The 19,636-nt window shown below is 49.3% G+C and overlaps 1 protein-coding gene across 2 annotated transcripts in view; it reads left to right on the forward strand.

The window, feature by feature from the left end:
- PLXNA2 (plexin A2) overlaps positions 1–19,636 on the forward strand; it is a 210,290-nt gene that overhangs the window by 17,305 nt on the left and 173,349 nt on the right. The window contains exon 1 of one of the 2 annotated variants that reach the window (XM_076358293.1): positions 14,882–15,014. The exons of the other annotated variant lie outside the window; for it this stretch is intronic. The gene's annotated coding sequence lies outside the window, so the exon portion shown is untranslated. Of the gene's footprint in view, positions 1–14,881; positions 15,015–19,636 lie in introns of those variants that run through there. 2 annotated transcript variants of the gene reach the window in all.

Consider the following 19,636-nt stretch of genomic DNA (forward strand, 5'->3'; position numbering starts at 1 on the left):
GGGCAGGAGTGCTGCGAGCGGCACCTTGCTTTGCAGCTGGCTTTGCTGTGGTGGGCTGGAAGCCAGGTCCCGGGAAGATCCCACACCCCTTTTTTGGAAACCTGAGCTGAGCAAGCCTTTGCAGCTTGATTTTTCAAGAGCCCTGCCTCTGCTATGTACTTCTATGAGGGCTCGTAGAAAAATAGTCTGTCCCCTTCAGAGAGGGGCTACACGAGGGTCACTCACCTTATGAGGTTTAAAAGGGGATTCAGTTATCTGTCCTCCTCTGACCTTAACATCTGAAGCAGCAGAGAATGCCTCCATTTGGGCATCTGGGAATAAAACCGTATCAGTCTTCCTCCTGCAGGGTCCTCTGCCTTGCCCTTTTTATTGTCTGAGATCTTGTTCAAATCCTGGCTCTTTCACATATGATCAGCTTCTGCTTTGCTGGAGTCAGACAGAAGTAAAAACAAACAGACCTCTATTCCCCGATACAACTGCCATGCTGGTTAATACACAGTCCTCTGGCCTTTTTTCCTGCGGAGGCTTCGAGCCCTTCCCCTCCTGTTGCCGACCCCTTTAGCAGCGAGTCCCCAGGCTGTGCCGCAGGGCTGCCCCTCGGGGATGCTCGTCGATCACCTCCCTCCTCTTGCACAAGGGCTGGACACACACAACACAGATGGTGCTGAGCAGGGGGATGACATGGCTGGACCCCATCAGGGGTACAGTCACCCCTTGGCAGGGTCTCTGCCAGGCTCGGAGGGAACTGATGCTCCACTGTGTGCGGGGAATGTGCCCCAGGACCGTGCTGGCAGGAGCAGGACCACGGCAGCTGGTAGCGTGGTGGTTCCGGCACGTGGATATTTATTTGCCAGGACAGGAGCATCCCCCTGTACTTACAGTATAGGTATCCCTGTGCTAAACTTACCTGCGGGACAAACTGATGTGCTGTGGGACACCTTCCTTCTCCCCCAGCAGCCAGGGCTAGAGGAAACGCTTCTCCACCATTGCGTCCGGCAACCTTGCTCGTCAGGCAGCCTCTCTCGCTAACCCTTGTGTTTAGCCGAAAAGTATGTTAAAACTACTCACGTGCCCAAGAGCTTCATTGAGGCTTTTCACAGCTCTGTGAACGTTACACAAATTGATTAAATACTGTAACTAATCTACGGCTGCTTAGGCGCTACATGGTTGTCACTGTACCGCGAGGCACAGCTCTCCGGATCTTGCTGCAGGAGGGGAACCACAACACAGACTTCACTGATCCTGGAGCAGAGGAGACGGACCCCGTCCTACGCAGAGGGCGAGAGAGAGGGATGTGCGGTTTGGCTTTCATCCCTTCCCGAGCCCGAGGCGGAAATGGAGACCGTGCGGTTTGCAGGAAAGAACCAACTTATATGTTTATATCATTCTTTGTCCTGCGAGATCCCGACAAATTTTTGGACCTATTCTGACAACACAGTCATCTCCAGTGTGAAATATCAAGAAAAAACAATACCTCACAAAAATTCAGAAAAAAAAAAACCAAACAAACCACGTTTTCTTCTGACAGTAGTTGGAACTTTGTGGAGCAATATCTCTACGTGATCTACAAACTTACCAGGAGTCCAGCTAACAGGTTGTGAACAGTACCAGGAAATGCTGTGGTCAGGATTTGATTTAATGCATGATATTTCATTTTAATGGGAAATCTATTGTACCCATGCTTCCATCATATACCTCACAGACTGAGTCAGTGGTAAGTCTTTAGCTTAATTTTACATAACTGGAGAAACTTTAGTAAAGTAAAGCTGCTGTGGCATGCAGGGAGATTTGCTTACATGCTCAGACTACTCTTAGAAATGATTGATCGTGTTTGAGTATTGGCATCCAGCTAACCTTCCTGCCTGCTGTTGAAAGCATACAATATTTTCTAGGCTACTTTCCATTTTCCCTATTAGCATACAGAAGGAGAGAGAGCGTGCTTAAATGAGTTTGTTTAGCTTTTAGTAACATTTTTGAATGTCTCTGAAAATCACACCACCACGATTGGCTCAGCAATGTGTTTCAGGCGTTGGTTTAAATGTGTCTCCATTTGTTTGGGGTCAGATTAGATCGTTAGTAGCCTGTGCACATAGCTTACCATTTCCATCTTCGGGAAGACGCAGACACCGAGAACCATGTTAGCCAGAAATGCTAACAGAAACGAGCTTTGCAGTGTGCAGGTCCTGTGCATGGTGATTCGTTTGCTAAAACACACCTTCGGTTCTGCGCCGTGCCCCGTTTGGGGATGGCTTTACGTGGTCTGGGATCCCTGATGAGGTTCAGCCATCTTGCTGATAGGAAAATGCAGGGTTCTCCTCTGCTAACTCTGGGTCAAGGCTACAGAGACACTCCAGTAATTTCAATAATTTTAGCCTTCTGTTTATCACAAATTTAATGCATAAAAGGTGGAAGCTGACAAACATCAAAAATTTGGCGTGTGCGTTACTGATATGACGATTTAGCCCACGTAACTCCGTACGATGCTGTTACTCCGTCCCTGCGTGGCCCTGACCACTTCTCATCCCGTTTGTTCCTTTTCCAACTCAGCATTTCTCGCTGCGCAGTCCTGCTGCAGACATTCATATCTAAGAAATATAATCAATGACTTAATTTCAATGCTATGGGCGTTCCCTATAGAAATCCCCCGCTCAGTCAATTAGTAGGACTGCATTTCATATTACTTAACATCTATACTCCTAGAAGGCAGGAGATTCCAGCATCTCCATCTATATTTGCTGGGATTATTGCTTAAAGGTGGCTTAGCTATTAAGCCACTGCTGCAAAAGCTCCATTAACTTCTTTACTTGTTGTACATGTGAGCTGGAAGGATTTCAGTACCGCAGGTTGAATAAAGAAACCTGACACCTGTTCTTAGAGCAATTAAACTTTGTAAAGTAAACTATGTGTATTTCATTAAGGAAATGGATCCATCAGCACTGGGAATACCATTTATGAATATTGCCTTGTAATGGAAAAGTGAGCATGTTGACAGTATGAATTATTAGACATATTTACAAACAGCTGTTGAAGAGCCTATGTCTATGTCCCAGCTGTATTTTTTTCCCTTTTTATGCAGGGTTTATAGCAGTTATACTTTGAAAAGCCAGCTTGATTGGCTTTCTTGCAAAGAGAGGTGAGCTTGATTAATTTATTCATACTCCACAAGACTGCAGTCACAACTAGGGGAGCAGTCTGTCTGTCTGCAGTTTATTCATGGAATAAACCCAAGGGCAGGCAACCAGTACACAGCCTACATGGTGTTTAATTACCGCTATTGTGTACATCTGATACTGGAATCAATAGCTTTGAGTCTTTCCCCAGTCATGCTGATTTCTCATGGAATTCTTCTCCTTCACTGTGGACTAATTAAGAGAACCGAGGTCACTAGTGGGAGTTTGACCGCACGCAGACCAGGGGAGAGGGTTTGGATCTCGGTGACACTGTAAAGGATCTGGCACGGTTCACTGGCTGACACTCCAGGTTTGCAGGGACAGATATGAAAGAAGGATTAAGACCAAGATATTGCCACTTGAGGTATTGTAAATGCTACTTCTAAATAAGTCAACTTGGAAGTTATAGGAAATATGAATCCCATGGCATTAGACAGATGACAAGTACAGAATACGCGATGAGATTATTGCCAAGACGTTCAGATTTTTCTCCTGTCTGCATCCCCTCCTGCTGTCGCTTCCCCGCCTCAATCTTCTGCTTCTCTGTCAACGAAATAGATACAACAGCTCTCGACTGGAGAGGTACAACCAGGACCTTGTGCTGCACCCAAAGCGTTTTGGGACCATGGCGTACATGGCACTGCAGCAGGGAAAGCTTGACCTGAAAATAGCTGCGTCTGCTTCCTGCAGTGAGATTCCCCTGTATCCCCAGCCAGTCTCTAGCAGATCCTCTTTTTTCTCTTTGACTAGACGCCATGTGGAAAGTTCCTTGTGTTGTTTCCATCTGACTACAGCGGCATCTGCTGCTGCTGATAAAGCTGCTAGAAGAACTGGGAAAGGATCAGCCTCAGCCTGTGCGCTGCCCCCTCGACGGCGTCGGCCGTCCGGTGGGTCCCGGCTAGCGGCAACGCTCTGGAGCAACCATCACCCACCTCGGTGTGCCTGGGCCACTCCGTTTTGACCCTAATTAAAATGCACTCAGGCATGTGCTCAGGTCCATCTCTATTTACCAAAGCGATGTAGCATCTGCTGGAGATAACAGAATGCCTGTGCTTAAACATAGGCACACGCTTTAGTGTGTTTTCTCTTTGGGGATCCACCGCCGCGTCAGGCTTCCCCTGCCATCCATTTAAATCTCTCCTCGTGATTTTCACCTTCTCTGCTCCAGAGCCAGTTTCTCCAAGGAAGAGACTGTGGAGCTGGAAGTTGGTGGAGAAATGGAGCACTTGGGGTTTTAGAGCTGCAGAGAACCCCTTGGAACAAGCTTAGTGTTTTAATGATGTATTTGCTGAGGTCAGTTTTCATATTGTCTGAATCTGGGTCTCCAATTTCCTTCCCCTGGCTCCAGCAGTTATCCCTTTGCCATATTGGATTGCAGGAAGAATGTTGTTCCTGTAGCACAAGAGATGATAATGTAATACAAGCTGTGTGAATTCTCTGTATTTATATCCATAGTTTTTACAAATTTATTTAAACAAACAGGCCTAGTCCGAAGCCAGCTCTGTTTTCATGTGTCGTGATTCCCTCTGAGTATTTCAGGTCTCTTTAAGCTAAATCCATGAAACAAATACAGTATTTTAAAAAGAAGATTTTAAAGGTAATTAAAGAAGTGGAAGTATATACTTCTAAAGAAGTTAGATTCGGCATAGCATCTGTATATAACACACCTAGTTTCAAAGGAGGTCTAGCGGAAGGACACGTTCTCTCTCTAGGGTGCTTAGGTTGATGAGAAGCCTATTTGTGAGGAAAATTGACTTTGGAAATGGTTGAGAGCAAGCTGCTGCTTTTTTTTTAAAGTCTCTGCCAAGTGATTGATTTGGTGCGTAGGTTCATCAGATCATTGTTTCCAATAATATAATTTTGCTTATTTATTTTATATATGATCAATATGATAAATATTACAGAAACATGGAAGTGTCAACTAGATTATTTCTGGCTGTAGCAGAGTGGCGAGGGGGCATGCTCCAGCTTACACTATGTGCCTTGTGAAGCAGAAAAGCAATTCAGTCAGACTAAAGGCTACAGATGAGGCTGTACGTTCTCTGCAATAAATGCAAACGATTTGAATTCATTTCACTGGTAAGAGGAGACGAGAAAAAAATTAAAGCTGAAGATGTTGCAGATCAAGGAATTCAACTTTAAACAGACACAAAATTAACATAAAAGAAAACATGGCAATAAAGAGAGGGGAAAAATAGATTTCACTAAAATAATCTGTTTTAATGAATAGCCCGTGATCTATTTCTGAAGTACCTCTCTGTGGTAGTGTGTTTTCCCCCTTTCTTTTTTTTTTTAGAGCATGTACAATAGCATTATGGCCTAGCTGCAATCAGTCTGCTGCGAACAGCTTGTATATATTTGGATGTTCACTGGCCCATGAGAGCAAATCGTCCTCCCTTACCGTCAAAGACGTTCTTTTCCAGTTCCTTTATTAGGTAACAAATGGTTCCCATTTCTTTTGTTCTTCAGTGTTAAGCACGTTCAGTTTTTCTGGCTCTGTTTTATTATTTTTGTTTAGATTTGTTAATGACTTATGTTTCTTTATTGTTTGCAAGGGACAGTGTTGTAGTCTCTTCTGCTTTTCAGTAAGAAATACCTTGTAATGAAATACAGCCCAGAGCTTATCAATGCAGAATATAGACCCAGCCGGGATTCTTCCACGAAACATTCACTGCAGCGTGTTGGGGTAATTTTTCTAAAGCCTCTTTAACAGAAAGTAAATTCTTCTTCATGGCAAGTGCCATAACTGCTAAATGGGTACCCAGTATCTCTCTCACTTGGTGTCCAAGGCCACAGAAGAAATAAATGAAAAAATAATCTTAAAATAAGATATTCAGATCTACATATAGTCTGCTCAAGTGTCGTCTTATTTAAATTTAGTCTGAATTACTTCTAGGCTAAGGAGTTCTGCAAAGGAGTTCTGTTCTCTGCATCCTGAGAGGCGAGAGAGGGAAGGGTCATACTCTCATGGGAAACCTGCTGGTGCCACCTGCGAGGGGTGCAAGGGCTCCTGGACCGGCGCCTGGATGGCCAAACACAAGCTGAGGGCTCTGCTCGCGTGGGAATTACCCCCTCCGACAGAGAAATGGGCTCTAAGGCTTGTTTATGGAGTCCCCGTGAATAGCTTGAAATTATTCATGCCCTGAAAATGCCAAGGGGGTGGCGCCTGAGGATGCTGCGGCACCAGTGGTGCTGAGGAATTCAGAGATGTCGATCAGATATTGGCAAATCCGCGCATTTGGTTTCCCCCTGCCCCTTTTCCCCTCTCCCCGAGTTAAACCTCTGGCCCAGGCAACATCAGAAATCATGGAACAGAAAAATATGAGCATTCGTAATTAGAAACAGTCTTTTCCTTTTGTCTGGGCTGGGTATATTTAACTGGTCCAATTCCGCTGCCAATACGTATTTGCCAAGGAAAACTTTCTCATTTAAACCTTCCACTTATCCAAATAAAGAGAGAGGAGCTGGAAGTAGGTCTTGGCACAGCCATGGAGGGATTTGAGTTGGGAAAAAATAATACACTTGATCTCCTTTTTTTTTTTTTTAATCTAGCCCGTTCCTATCATTTTGAAATCATGAGTTGCTTTGCTTAAATAGATGACCAGCAGGTGCACAGCTTGCAGACCACATGGTACCGTTTCTGGTGTCAGTCACGGAGTAAGAGTAACACAGGGGTTTGGACAGGCATTTTATTCTTTTTTATTCCCCAGTACTTCATCACAGATCCCAATCAGCAAGGGTATGCTGCCCACCAGGCTGGCACCGGGGAGGTGTCATCACCACCACCTTGAGTGGCCTTTTGGGAGAAAAAAAATGGTGCTTTTGGTCCTTCTCTAGTGAGAAGGAAACTGCTTAAAACCAGACCAGCTTGCTAAGACACCACCAGCTCAGCAGGGACCACCTGGGAGAGCTCTTGGGGCTCTTGCTGGCGGAAACCCGATGTTTTCTCCTGGCCTTGGTGTAAGCTGAAGTGGAATTCCTTGGTTTGTGGTCGTAGGTTTGATCCCAGCATGAGCCAGGACTGTCCGCACTGCAGCGGAGCGTGGTTTCATCCGCTTCTCCCAGTCCTGAGCGCTTGGGCTCAGCATCTGAAACGCTTCATCCAGACCCCACCGAGGGCAGTAGGCGACCGTCTGCAGAGCTGCCATCGCTGCCAGCTCCCTTTAATTAAGGCAATGCAAATGGGCTGCGAGGGAGAAGGTGCCAGTGAAAGTGAAAGAAGCTCATGAAAGGGAGCACAGACAAGGAAGGGAGAAATTATTCACATAGCCCTAAAGTTTACTTCTAAGAGGTCTGTCTTTTTTTTTTTTCCATTTCATATATTTTCCTTGATCATTTGAGAGAAAAGATCCGTCCATAGGCAGATCTCCAAAGAGATTATTATTTTTTTCAGCATTGCTATTGCTTTAATCCATGGTCTCTTCAGACAGGGAATGTTTAATTGGTGCACTGGTGAAATAAAATGTTTAAATAGACTGAATGGCAGACTTTTTCCCTCTGTTGTGACATTAATCCCTCAATATTCCTGGGCCCCTTGCTGAGTATTGAGGAAAAGAAAGAAACCGGAGGAGGTCCCTCTCTATACATCTGCCCGGGATGTGAAAGCTCCCTGGATACACTTATCATACATGATCCAATACATCCGTTAAGCCAAAGACCTTTCTGCAATAATCACTTACACACATGAAATAAATCACTCCATATGATACATCTTTTCTGACTCGGGGCAGGCTTCTCTGCAGAGGAGATGCAATGGGGGAAGGCAGGAGAGGGGAGCCCCGGTTCATGCTCGGTGCCTGGGCAGCCTGGTCTCTAGCAGAACATCTCCTGGAGGTATGAAACCGTGTTTTCCTCACACAACCCTGCCCAGTGCACGTACGCACATGTGCACCGAGAGAGCTAGAAGGAGATTCTGGAGAAGCAGATTAGATGGAAAGGTGTCCTGCTAAATTAGGAGGTAAATTAAAAGGTTGGTGCTCTTGAAGTCATCTTTTTTTTTTTTTCCCCCTCCTTTAGCAGTCTGTATTCTTCGTGATTGTATCAGGATTGATAATAAGAATGTTTGCAATGAACCTGTACCTGTTCTGCCTTTCTCTGACTTCGGCTGAACTGCCTGAAGAGAAAGGAGTTGCCATAAGCTTCCGAGTTTGCATTTGACTACGAACATCTCCCTCCCCTCCCTTTCCTGAAAAAACTCTGAAGAAATACTGAAAAGAATATGAAACGATAAGCAGACTTCAGGCTCCGCATTCCTCAGTCACTTACAAAATGCTTTGCAGAATTCACAGCAGCAGATTAGCACTCACAGACCCACAAATCAAAGGATTTCCAGCTCCACCCCCCTCCCACCTATTATGCAGGGAAAAAATCTCAATCTCTTCAGACAAGAGGGGAAAAAGAGATGAAATTAAGGTTTAAAATAATTTAGTTTTGCATTTAATTTAGTTTTGCGTTGTCAGTAATACACGCTGCCTACAGAAAAATTAAAGAGATTATTGTAGAATAACAGGCAGAGCCTCAGCGTCTTTGACAATACGCTCCGTATTTTATGTTCATTAGGACAGGGAGCCTGAAATACTTGTTTCTGTATGATGAAGGAACTAAAGATTTCCAATGAACATGCTGTGATGAGTGTGCTGGGGAGATTTATTGCTAAAACAGCTTGTTAATCACAGCGACCACCTTTCAGGCTTCACAACGTGAGTGACTGAGTTGTATAGAAGCTTCTCCCCCAAGACACCTCTTCAGTGTACTGGGGAAATGGGAACCCTGCAAACAAACTTCAGCAGGTCCTGAGGAAACTCAGATGCAGGTATTTAGAGCAGAGATTTTGGAGAACCGCAGTTGCAGCTCGCTGTTAAAAGCCCCCTTCCTTGGATACCCATCTCCTAAACACTGGACGTTTGTGTCACAGTGGGCCCTGCTGCAATTTTTGAGGATTTCTGCAACTCTTCTCCTAGCTGTGGGTGCTAGGAACATCGAAAGCTGCCCAGAGCACTCACCAACAACAGCCTGGGATGGAGGTGGTGGGAAACGAGATCGTGTTGGTCACCAGCATCTTGGAATAACTGTGGATAATGTGCCTTGGCCTGCATGTGTCTGGAGTTCAGAGCAATAAAGACTTTTTCCCCTGTTACTAGAACAAACAGAGGCTGGATATCTGCGAAGGCAGCCTCAAGCACAGTGGGCTTGTTTGTAACTGCATTATTAGTAAATAATTAATAATGTAGACAAACCAATGACAGGAAGACCCATGGTCTCTCTTGCTGCATCTGCTTCAGCCAATGAAGACAACTAGGCGTGACTGGTGCTGGTGTGCAGCTCAGAAATAACCCCATGAAGAGGGAAACGTCCCTTCCTTGCTGGAGAACGTGCCTCTGATCGATAGTGAAGCAGGCACGCTCATGTCAGAACAGGATTTGGCCCTTAGGAAATCATTAAGCTGTAAATTCTTGATGTGACAGGCCGGAGTAGCGCTGGTCTTCTGTTTCATGTCAAAGGCTGTGCGGAGACTCCTTCGTTAGCGGGTCGATAATTGACTCAATGGGCTGTAATCGCTCACCCCGCACAGTCACGGTCTGGGGGTGGAGGTGCAGCCTGGCCCCACGCAGCCCCGCAAGGCTCCAGCAAAGCAGCTCCCGGCCTCGAGCGTCGCTTCAGCAGCTGGAGAGGCTGCTCTGGGGGCCAAGGCGGCACAGCTGGATTGTGGGTCAGCAGCTGGGACGGGTAACCGTTCCAAAAGTGATGGATGGATGCCCAGCCCCACGGCCCATCTCCAGGGAAGGATTCTGCTCCCTGTTCCTGGGCACCCCCCAGTCCCGGTGCCTGTCCTGATGCCTCTGTCCAGCTCTGCGTGATGGCGATGGGCTCGCAAATCACTTTGATGATGCTTTTGAAAACAGTTCTTTCAGAGTCAGACCAGAGTGCCACAAAGAGCTGACAACCTCTTCAGATGACCTTTTTTTGGACTGTTTTGCTTAGCATATGACTGAGATGGAAAACCTCTCCCTGCTTCTGGCAGTGCGTTCGAAGGGGGATGTGCAGCCCCAGGAGTGTGCACCACAAGGATGCAGCAGAATATTTATTTAAAACAAGAGATGGGAGCTGTGTGGTGTGTAGAGCTTGAGTGGTCCCACCGCAGAGCCGAAGGAAGAGCCAGGCAAAGGCGACCCAGTTACCTTCTGGGTATGGGCCAATATGACCAATGTTTTCATGTTGTGTTTTTTTAAAATCGCTAAATATTACTAGTATCTTTGTAGGGTTACTTTTGTGCTCTTCCCTGTATGATCCCCCTTTTTTCAGCTGAGGCAATTCTTAGCTGTAGGAAGATGATTAAAATGGCATATTGTCTGCACCTTGAATTTCTGACACAACCTCAGCACAGACATTGTCGGCAATTGTGTTTTTGACAGTAACAAGACACTCTGTAACTCAGGATTCGGAGACTTTCTGTTCTCCTGCCCTTGCACTTAATGAAAACAGAGTTCATTTTAGAAAGAAAGAAAAAAACCTTTCTGAGTTAATTTCAGCTCAGTTCAAACCAGGGGATACACAGGCAGGAACCGAAGCTCACATTTATGAGAAAATCTGAGGAGGGGAAAGGATAAGGTGCGTTAGGAAAAGAAAAATCCTTTTCATTTTCCAAGAAGGTATTATGAACAGTAGTGAGAAAAAAAATTACTTGACAAGGTTCTTCTAAAGAGGAAGAATAGCGTAAAGTGCTGGTTAAATTCCCATTGATCTTTCACTCAGCTTCCCATATACATGTGGGTTTGACTATTTGATATTTCCTTTCACTGTCATAGGTAATAACTGAGTGGAAACAATCATTTCTAAATAACTGCCTATGATTCTTCTATTGTAGTGATTAGTGCTGAATAATTATTAGCTCTGCTGAATATTGCATGGATAGATATGATGCGAGTAACTAGAAGCTGTCAGCCGCTGGCATCTGCGCTATCGACTGACGCTCTGCCGGCGAGCAGCCCGTGTCCCGTGCCTATAGATGGTGCCTATAGATGGTGCTCTTCCCCTCGCACAGCTTCAGCAGCTGCTCCAAGTCAGTCCTGGCTGGGCATCAGAGGCCTGGACTGTGCTTTCCTGAACTCAGCAGCTTGGCCTAAACGGGCACAGGGGGAAAAAAAAAAAAAGGATATTTTCCTGCTTTAGAAATTAGGGAAGAGCAGAATCTATTTTATTACCCTGGGAATGGCAAATGCAGAGCAAATACTGATGCTGTGTCCTGCTGCACCAAGAGAAGCACCAGAGGCAAGCTATAAAGCCACGTTATCCAGGAGTTTTAGCGAATATGAAGAGCCGGGTGCTGGAAGGATTGAAAGGCTCGTTGCTTCACACGGCTCAGACAGATTCATGACCCCTGCGCTCTGAAGCAAGGGAGTTTATCAAAGATGAGGACAGAGAGAAATTGTGAATACACAGGCTAGAAACAGAGACCGATCTTTCACTGATGCCTTGCTTCACCAGCTGCTTAAAGACTGCTTTGTCATCTGCGGTCCGGATCCTGCTCTGCAGAAAAGGAGCGCTCAGCATAGCTCCCTATGTCAGAGGAAACGGGGATGAGAAGTTGTGTGCCAAGAGTTTAAAGATGGCTTTATAGCCGATCTTCCCAGCTTGGCCAGCAGTTGTTGAGCTCCTGGTTTGCTTCATGTCACAGCTCAGAGCTCTCTGGGAGACGGGCTGAGGGGCTCCGCACCCAGACCGGCGCTGCCCACAGTTTCTTTGGCAAAGCTGCGTGTGTGTGTGTCGGTGACCCTGCTGCCGAGGACGCAGCCACTGGCACCCAGGTGGATCCCACGCTGCTGTATCCCAGCGCAGTCCGAGGGCCCTTTCTGTCCCCCAGCACCAGCGTCAGGCACCCGGATGCATACGGCGATGGGGAGTGTTAGGCATGGACTAATATTTGTACTCCTGGCTGTTCAGTTTGTGTCTCTGTGGTGATACTCTATGTGTGCAGAGGTTGTGTGGAGTTTTGTGGACATAGGGTTGTACACGTACGTGTATGTGCATCTCTATACATTTGTCGCCATATGTGTTTGATTGAGGCAGGTTCTTTCTTCTGTTATGGCTCCAGACTTTGATTCCAAGACTTATGCCTACCACTCTTTTCAGGGAAAGGTGAATGCAAATATTCACAGAAGGATTTCTTCAGCAGTTGTTTCAGCAAAGAGCTTGCTGATATTTAAAGCACACAGACAACTCATTAGCCCAGCAGCACATCCATCACTTGAGCAAACCCAGGTGAATCTCCACCTGTTTTGTTTCGCTCCCCCCCATGCTGGAACAGCCCTTTGCTCACTCGCCCTGTGCATGAGCTTCTGCAAGTCTCGGGGCTGCTCCCCAGCCGAGCGATCCTGTAATTAGCTTGAGACAGACTCTCCATACAGGAACATAATTGACCATCAATAAATAATAAACAGAAGACAGGATGCAGATGGTCCTGCAAAGAGGAGAGAAATGGTTGTTGAGACACTCTGACCTGCCTTGTATAGCTTTCTGCAAAAGGAGAAATTGCATTAGTGGGATGCGCATTTAACCAAGGATGGTATTTGTAATAGGATTTAGTACCATTTGCTGTGAATGCATGACACAGTAAATGTATTAGGGACAGAATAGCGAAAGAGAAAAGCTTGCTAAGGAACCAGTGCTGCCATCCACTGAGTGTCTTCTGTTTCCTCTCCTGAGCTAAACAGCTGCAACCTATGTATCTTTCCAGGATGTCAAAATCCCCTGCTCTAGAGCTGCCAGTGAAGTTGAGGGGACCCTTTTCATGGGAGTGGGGCTGGGCTCTTGACTGTGATATGTAGGGACGTGTGTCTGTGCTCCACTGGTAGCTATACAGGCACTATCGGAAAGGAAACCCTTCTCTGAAGGATGGTAAATGTGGTGAGGATGGGGAGAAACACAGGCAAGCTAACCTGTCGTTTTCTCCCTGGAGGAGGGGGCAGCGCAGGCTCTGGTTTACAGCCTTCCCAGGAGGGGGAAAAGCGCAGGATCAGGAGCTGCACAGCGGGATGGAAAGGCATTCCCTGCCGGACCCCCGTGCAAGAGGCTCCTGAACCCTGTACATGGGGCAAACAGCAAAACTAACGGCGATTGGGTCTTTTCCCCCCAAAAACCGCTCTTGCAGGGTCCTGCTAACATGCACCAAGCGCTGCATCAGTCGTGTCCCTCCATGAGATGAACCAGGGGAAGATGCAGCGAGGCTGCTTCTGTAGCCAAGCTAACAGCACTGGAGGTGAGAGGGGCTGGAGGGGAACTGCCCTGTGTGCTGCTTTCCAAAAGTAGATTGGGTTGGTTTAGTTGTTTGGGTTTATTGTGGAAGAGGCACAGGATGATGGCTATAATTTTCTCTCGCAGATATTCCAATGTGTAATAAATTGTTAAAAAATTCTTGATGACAAGAAATGGAAAATAGCAATCCATCATGTTATTGATTCCCTTCACCAGTTGCACTCCTCAAAATTGCTCCCATGCCGCCTTGCTGGGGCAGGCTTAGCTAGACCACGGTGTTTCTGGGTTTTTGGAGGCCACGCTGTCCTGCTGCAGCACTGGGGCTGGCTTTGCCTCCCTGTTTGCAGGTGTTCCCAAGCCCTTGTAGGCCAATGCAGATAACCAGTGTGGCTCAGGGGTGGTTGAAGAGGCTCCTCACTTTGGGTACCCTACAGCTTCCAGGTATTTTTCAAACATTTGTGCTAGACCAGCAGGAGAGGCCAGGTGGTAGCTCTGTGGTGAGGCACTCGATCCCAAGGAGGGATCCCCTGGTTCCCAGCGGTGCGTGGTTGCAGGGCTCCCTGTCCCAGCCGGCGATGGCCCCTGTGGTTTTGGCAGGCCAGGAGGCTTGAAGGTCAGTGGCTTCAGGGGCTCTACAGCACACGTACAGCTTTTGCTCTGCTGGAGGTGACATGGCCCTGGCAGAAAACGGAGTTGTCAACTCCATTTCATAGATGGGGAAACTGAGGGACGGAGAGCTCAAGTGTCACTCTCCCCGCCAGAACTGCGTGTGAGGGGTGGACAGGGGGTCGGAGCTGGGAACAGCAACCAGCAGCCTCCGTTCCCTCCCTCCCAGAGTTGATGGGAGGCTACAGCCCAAGACATGTGGGACAGCTGAGGGCACAGGTGAGGGAGCCTTTAACTCCATCGCCGCTCGACCCCAGCTCAGGTGTGCCGGTGCCCAGGGATGCGCAGCCTTTCGAGGTGAGGCAGCCCCCGGTGCTGCCCGCTCCCTATTTCGTTTTCGGGCTTTGTTTCAGCGCGGTGCGGCTTCCCCGAGCAGCCCGCTCTGCTCCGCTCCGCTCGGCGGGGGGACGGCGGCGGCGGCGGCGGGGCGGGGGGGGGGGGGCGCAGGTGAAGCGGCCGGGGAGGGACGCGCTTCCCCGCCCTCGCTATTTCTGCGAGCGGGCGGGCTGAGCCCCGCTCCCCGGCGCCGAGGCTGGGGAAGGGTTAAGCGCGGGGAGCGGGGGCGGCGCGGGGGCGGGCGGCGGCGGGCGGGGAGCGCGGAGCGCGCCCGGGCTCGGGGCTCGGCGGGGAGCGCGGAGCGCGCCCGGGCTCGGCGGCGGGCGGATGCCGGGGCGGCGCGGGGGAGGGCGGAGGGGAGCCGGGGCTCGCCGCCGTATTCGGGCAGGGGCTGCGGAGGCATGAGAGGGCGGCGGAGCTGAGCCGAGCCGCGCCGCGCCGGGGGGAGGCTGAGGGGCCGCGGGAAGGCGGAGGAGTAGCGGGCGCCCGGCCCTGGATTTCCATGGTGTCGGGGGCCGTGTGGATTACCCCGCCGTGAGCCGGGGAGCCGGCACCCCGAGGAGGCGGGCGGCACCGGAGCTGCGAGGTCTGGTGAGTGGCCGAGGCTGGCGGGGGGCTTCCGCCCCCGGGCATCCGCGGGGGTTGCGGGGCATCCCGGGGTTGGGGCACCCCCGCTGCCGCGGTCCCGCCGGTGGGCGGCCGGGAAGGCGCAGGGAGGAGGTCTGGGCTTGTCCCCCCGTGCCCACCGCGGCCGCCTAACGCGGGTGGCACCGAGGGCCGCGGACCGCGGGGCGGTGCTCGGCGGCACCGGCCCCACCGCGGCGCGCCGGTACCCGGCCGTGCCCGGGGAACCCGCGCCGCGGGCAGCGGCTGTGCCCGGGAGCGGCGTCCGGAGGTGCTGCCTGGCGCTGCTTGCAGAGGGGCAGGAAGAAATCCCCCTGAACTCCCCTGGTCCTGGTCATCTACCTCCCCCTCCTCCCTCCCCGGTCTGTTTTACGCGCATATACGCGTTATACGTAGATGTATTTTCTCGTTAATTCCGTTGTTATTTGTTACCGCTCAGTCACGGTCCGGAGCAGTCAATGCACCGGAATAAGCTCATTTCCATAAAAAAGTTACTGTTGGCAAGGAGAGGCTTTTTTGAAAACACCCCTGAATCTTGGAAAAAATCCCCGTTAAAACTTTCCTAAATCCTGGCGAGACCCTTTTTGAAAAGGCAGTGAGGGGAGGGAAGGCAAATGCACTTGTGCTCCCTTCAGGGAAATCCTAACTTCTGTGTGATGGTCCAGGTCTTCTCCAACCCCCCGTAGCTGTTTGGATGGTGCGTGTTGATCCCAGCAGAGGCTGCTCTGTGCGGGCACTCGGGATGACACGCTGTTCTCTCCTGTCGTGACCCGGGTTTAACCTGGCACGGTCAGGCATTACAGGCTTTGTCTCCATTGAAGCTATGGCCGATGCTTTCACGTTCCTGGAGGTGAAGTGAATGATATTCAATTAATCTGTGTTCTAAGGGGTATCAGAAAGTCAATAGGTTAATATTAAGTGAGGTGAATAGTAAGTGGTAGAGGAAAAAAACTGTACGTCTGTGACCTGCGGTTCAAGATACTGGCGTGGAGGTGAGACACTGTGAAGTTAGCAGAGTACCATGATGTAAAAACCTACTGCTGACAGGGTTTCCCTGTTATTTGCTGAGCACTTGATGCTTCACTGGTGGCTTGAATGTGCTTAATAGATCTCAGCTGACCTGGGGAGATGATCTTGTCTCTCCTTCTCTGGATGGCTTCATTGATACGGTGTGTAAAAGTTAAATCAAATGACCTACTTTACAGCTGAAAGACAGATGCCTCAGAAGAAATCTGTGCCATCTTCAGAACAGATGTTTAGCTTTTTTCCTTTAACACAGAGGTGTTAGATCCTTTAAAATGCAATATTTTTTTGTCTTTATTGCTGTCCTTTTGCCATTTGTTGTCACTTTGAGGATCTGCAAAGCTTAAATGGGATATTTTGGGGTGGTGCAAGGAACCAGATAAAATTGCTTTAAGAAACTTGGTGCAAGCAATGAGTAACGTGAATGTACAACCGCTGCTGTGAAATGGCTTATCTAGCAAACCAGTCATCTTTCTCAACTCTTCTAACCATATCCACAGTGCTTGTTGCAAGAAGATAAAGTAACCCAATTTACTCTTCATTGTCTTTATAGTGTTGTTTGATGTAATTAATCGTGGAGTTTCCCCCCGGCTTATAACGAGTTTGTGCGGTGGAAACAGGTAACAGATGCTGCATAAGATCTACACACAATCCACCAATATGATAGAAACAGCTTTTCCCCGTGCTCTTACCACGCTCAGTCTTGCTCTTCGTGTTAACCCTGAGCTTCCCCTGCCTCTCAGCAGAAGGGAACTTCAGCTGGGTGCAAAAGGGAAAATGCAGATCCAGGCTGGCTGTGGGAGCCTGGAGAAGAGGTGGCTGCTACTGCCCTGTGCTCTTTAACTCTCTTCAGCAAATTGCATTAGTATGTGACAAATTGGCTTGCAAAGCAGCTAAATGGAAATGACATTTGGAGCAGTTTGCTGAGCAGACCCTGTGGTGTCTCAGGGAAACATGTGATTTGCAGTATCTTCCGGAGATCTCCAATTTAACTACCACTACAAGGCTTTCCAGAACTTACTTCGGGAACTCCTGTTGCAGCTTAACGTGGGAGTCTGGAGCATGTCTTGGAATAATTGCCCAAAAGCTAGGGCAGATGTAGGCGCAGACTGTCTCATGCGGTAGGCAGCTTATATGAAGAATTGAACTAGGAAAAAAAGTAAAAGCTAATACAGAGAAATTGCACGGGGCTTGTGGCAAGAAGGCTTAAGGTGGAAAGCTGTGCTTGCTGTTAGGTGCCAGCACGATGCTTTCCTGTGGGAGCTGGGCTGCGTCTCAGAAGTACCTTTGTTCAGCTGAGGTTGCTTCAGTGACTCTCAGAGGAGCGGACCGCGCTGTATTGCGACAGGAAAGCGTACACCTGCTTCTCTCATCCCACTTCGCTGAGCATATACGCGTCTGTTTGAACGTGGCAGTGATCAAGCTGTTTTAATTGGCCCCTCTGCAGTTTGAACAATAAATATGTAATGGGGGAGAGTGCCCCCCTCTTCCGCGTGGTGTTGAGGCTGTCATTTTTGACGGGGAAGTGTGTGCTCTCTGCTCGCCTCGTCCCTGCGCGCTCGGGCGCCGCGCTTGCTCCCGCTCCAGCCCGTCTCTTACAGCGTGTGAAAATTGCACTCCCCCATCTGTGTTTGGCATCCTTAAAAAGAAAAAGAAAAAAAAAAAAAGATGAACCTGAGCATGCAGTGCTCTTGAGACAGGCCCCTTCACATTTCTAAACACCCTTGATTATTCAGCTAATCTTTATTTCATGGGCCTGTTACAAGAAACACAAATGGGGGAAGAAAGTAGAAGGCGGTGACACATTTAAAATACACAAGAAAAGTGCTGGCAGGAATATAATCGTTCTTATTCCAGCGATATGAAATATTTATGGGCCTAAGTTGTGCAAGATTCTCTGCCCCCGCCCCCGCCCCAACTCTTTCTGAAAAATGTTTTCCTCGGTGAAATAGTGTCTGGGGGCGCTGGCAGAGCCCCATCCCCCCCAGCTGTCTGCAGGGCAGGGGCACCCAGCTGTCCGCACGCGCAGCCAGGCACAGCGTCCGTCTGTCCATCCCTGCGGAAGGGACGGGAGGAGCGCAGCGTGCTGGCCAAGCTGCCCAGCTCGTCCAGGGAGCGGAGCATTGTGTTACAGTCTGTTAACTCAAAATAATTCAGAAGCATCCCCTTGGTGAGCCTGTGAAAAACCCCCTTTGAGGTGCCTGTGTTTTGTAGGAGCCCGCTGCTCCCCCAGGGCATTCTGCTATTAATTCATTAGATCTGAGGTTTTTTTCCCTCTCTTCCCCCCCTCTTTTCTCTTCCCCCCCCCCCCCCGGCAATTCAAACAGTGATGAATGGACAAAAATCCCTCAAGGGAAACATTTTTTCACTTAGTTACAAAGATTTCATGGCTAATTAGAGTAAATGTGGTTTTTAGAGTGTTAATCTCTTAACCAGCTTGGCTGGGAGGCCACCGCCACAACAGCAAAGGGGAGGGCAAGGGGGAACCAAGGGGGAAAAGGTGCTACCAAGTTCTTCGTGGGGCTGAGCCACAAATGCCGCTGGCTGGATCTGATGCGTCTTTATCACCAAGAGCTTCCTGTGCGCAAACTCCTTAGCTCTGCTAATTGGGTGTCCACCTTCCATCCTGGGGCACGGCGAGGGCACGGCTCGGCTGTGCGAGACTTGACGGCGTTTTGGTCTGAGGAGGCCACAAGCTCTTTGTCTGCAAAAGTGGTGCAGAGGGAGCCTCCGGGATGAAAAGCAAAGCAGGAACAAAAGCAGAATTGAGGGCAGCGTGCTGTCCTTGGGCGGCAGAGGCGGCCGCCCGGGGCTTGTGTTCAGATTCTTTCTCTGCAGTTAAAATATATGTATTTACTGTGTGGTTTAGTGCCGGCGAGGGACGTAGGCTGCGAGCGCGCGCAGCGAGCAGTGGGTGCCTCAGGCTGGCTCCCCACGTGCCATTGCGCCAACCCGGCTGTGGTTGCGACGCCTCCAGCCCGCTTTCTGCAACGAGCACCCAGGCTTGCTGGTGAAGCGTGTGGTCCAGGTGGCACGTTATTGTCAAAGGTAGATGTTTTGCTGATGGAAGTCATCCCCCCTTTGCTGCCATGAAGGGGATTTATCCCTGATGTCTGCTGTCTTCTTTCTCCCTCCTCCTGTCCTTCCTGTCTGTGCCGCCTCCCTGGCATCTGCCTTTCCAGCCTAGTTTTGACTTCGCCCCAAATGGCTCTGGCAAAACAGGGTGAGTAATTTGTGAGCTGGCTCCTCGCTGCAGCCCATCGCCCACCCTAGGCAGCAGGGCCGGCCGGCGGCTGGTGCAGAGAGAGCTCAGGAAGAGATGGGAGTGGGATGTGGGCTTGAAATTCCTCCTCATCCCACTAGAGGGGATCCTCTGGATCAGGCTGGCGGAGCCCAACTGAAAAATGAACATAAAACCAGCGACTGGCAAAGCTGCACTGAGATGCAGCCTCTGGCTGGTGTTGGAGCCCCGGTCCCTTGGAGGGGGAACACGGGTTGCAGGGGCTGCAAGTCTGACCCGGTGCTTTGCTGAACCCAGCACTTGTGGGTGGGGGGGCAGGAGGATT

Source organism: Aptenodytes patagonicus, chromosome 22 (assembly GCF_965638725.1).
Source record: "Aptenodytes patagonicus chromosome 22, bAptPat1.pri.cur, whole genome shotgun sequence".
NCBI lineage: Eukaryota > Metazoa > Chordata > Aves > Sphenisciformes > Spheniscidae > Aptenodytes > Aptenodytes patagonicus.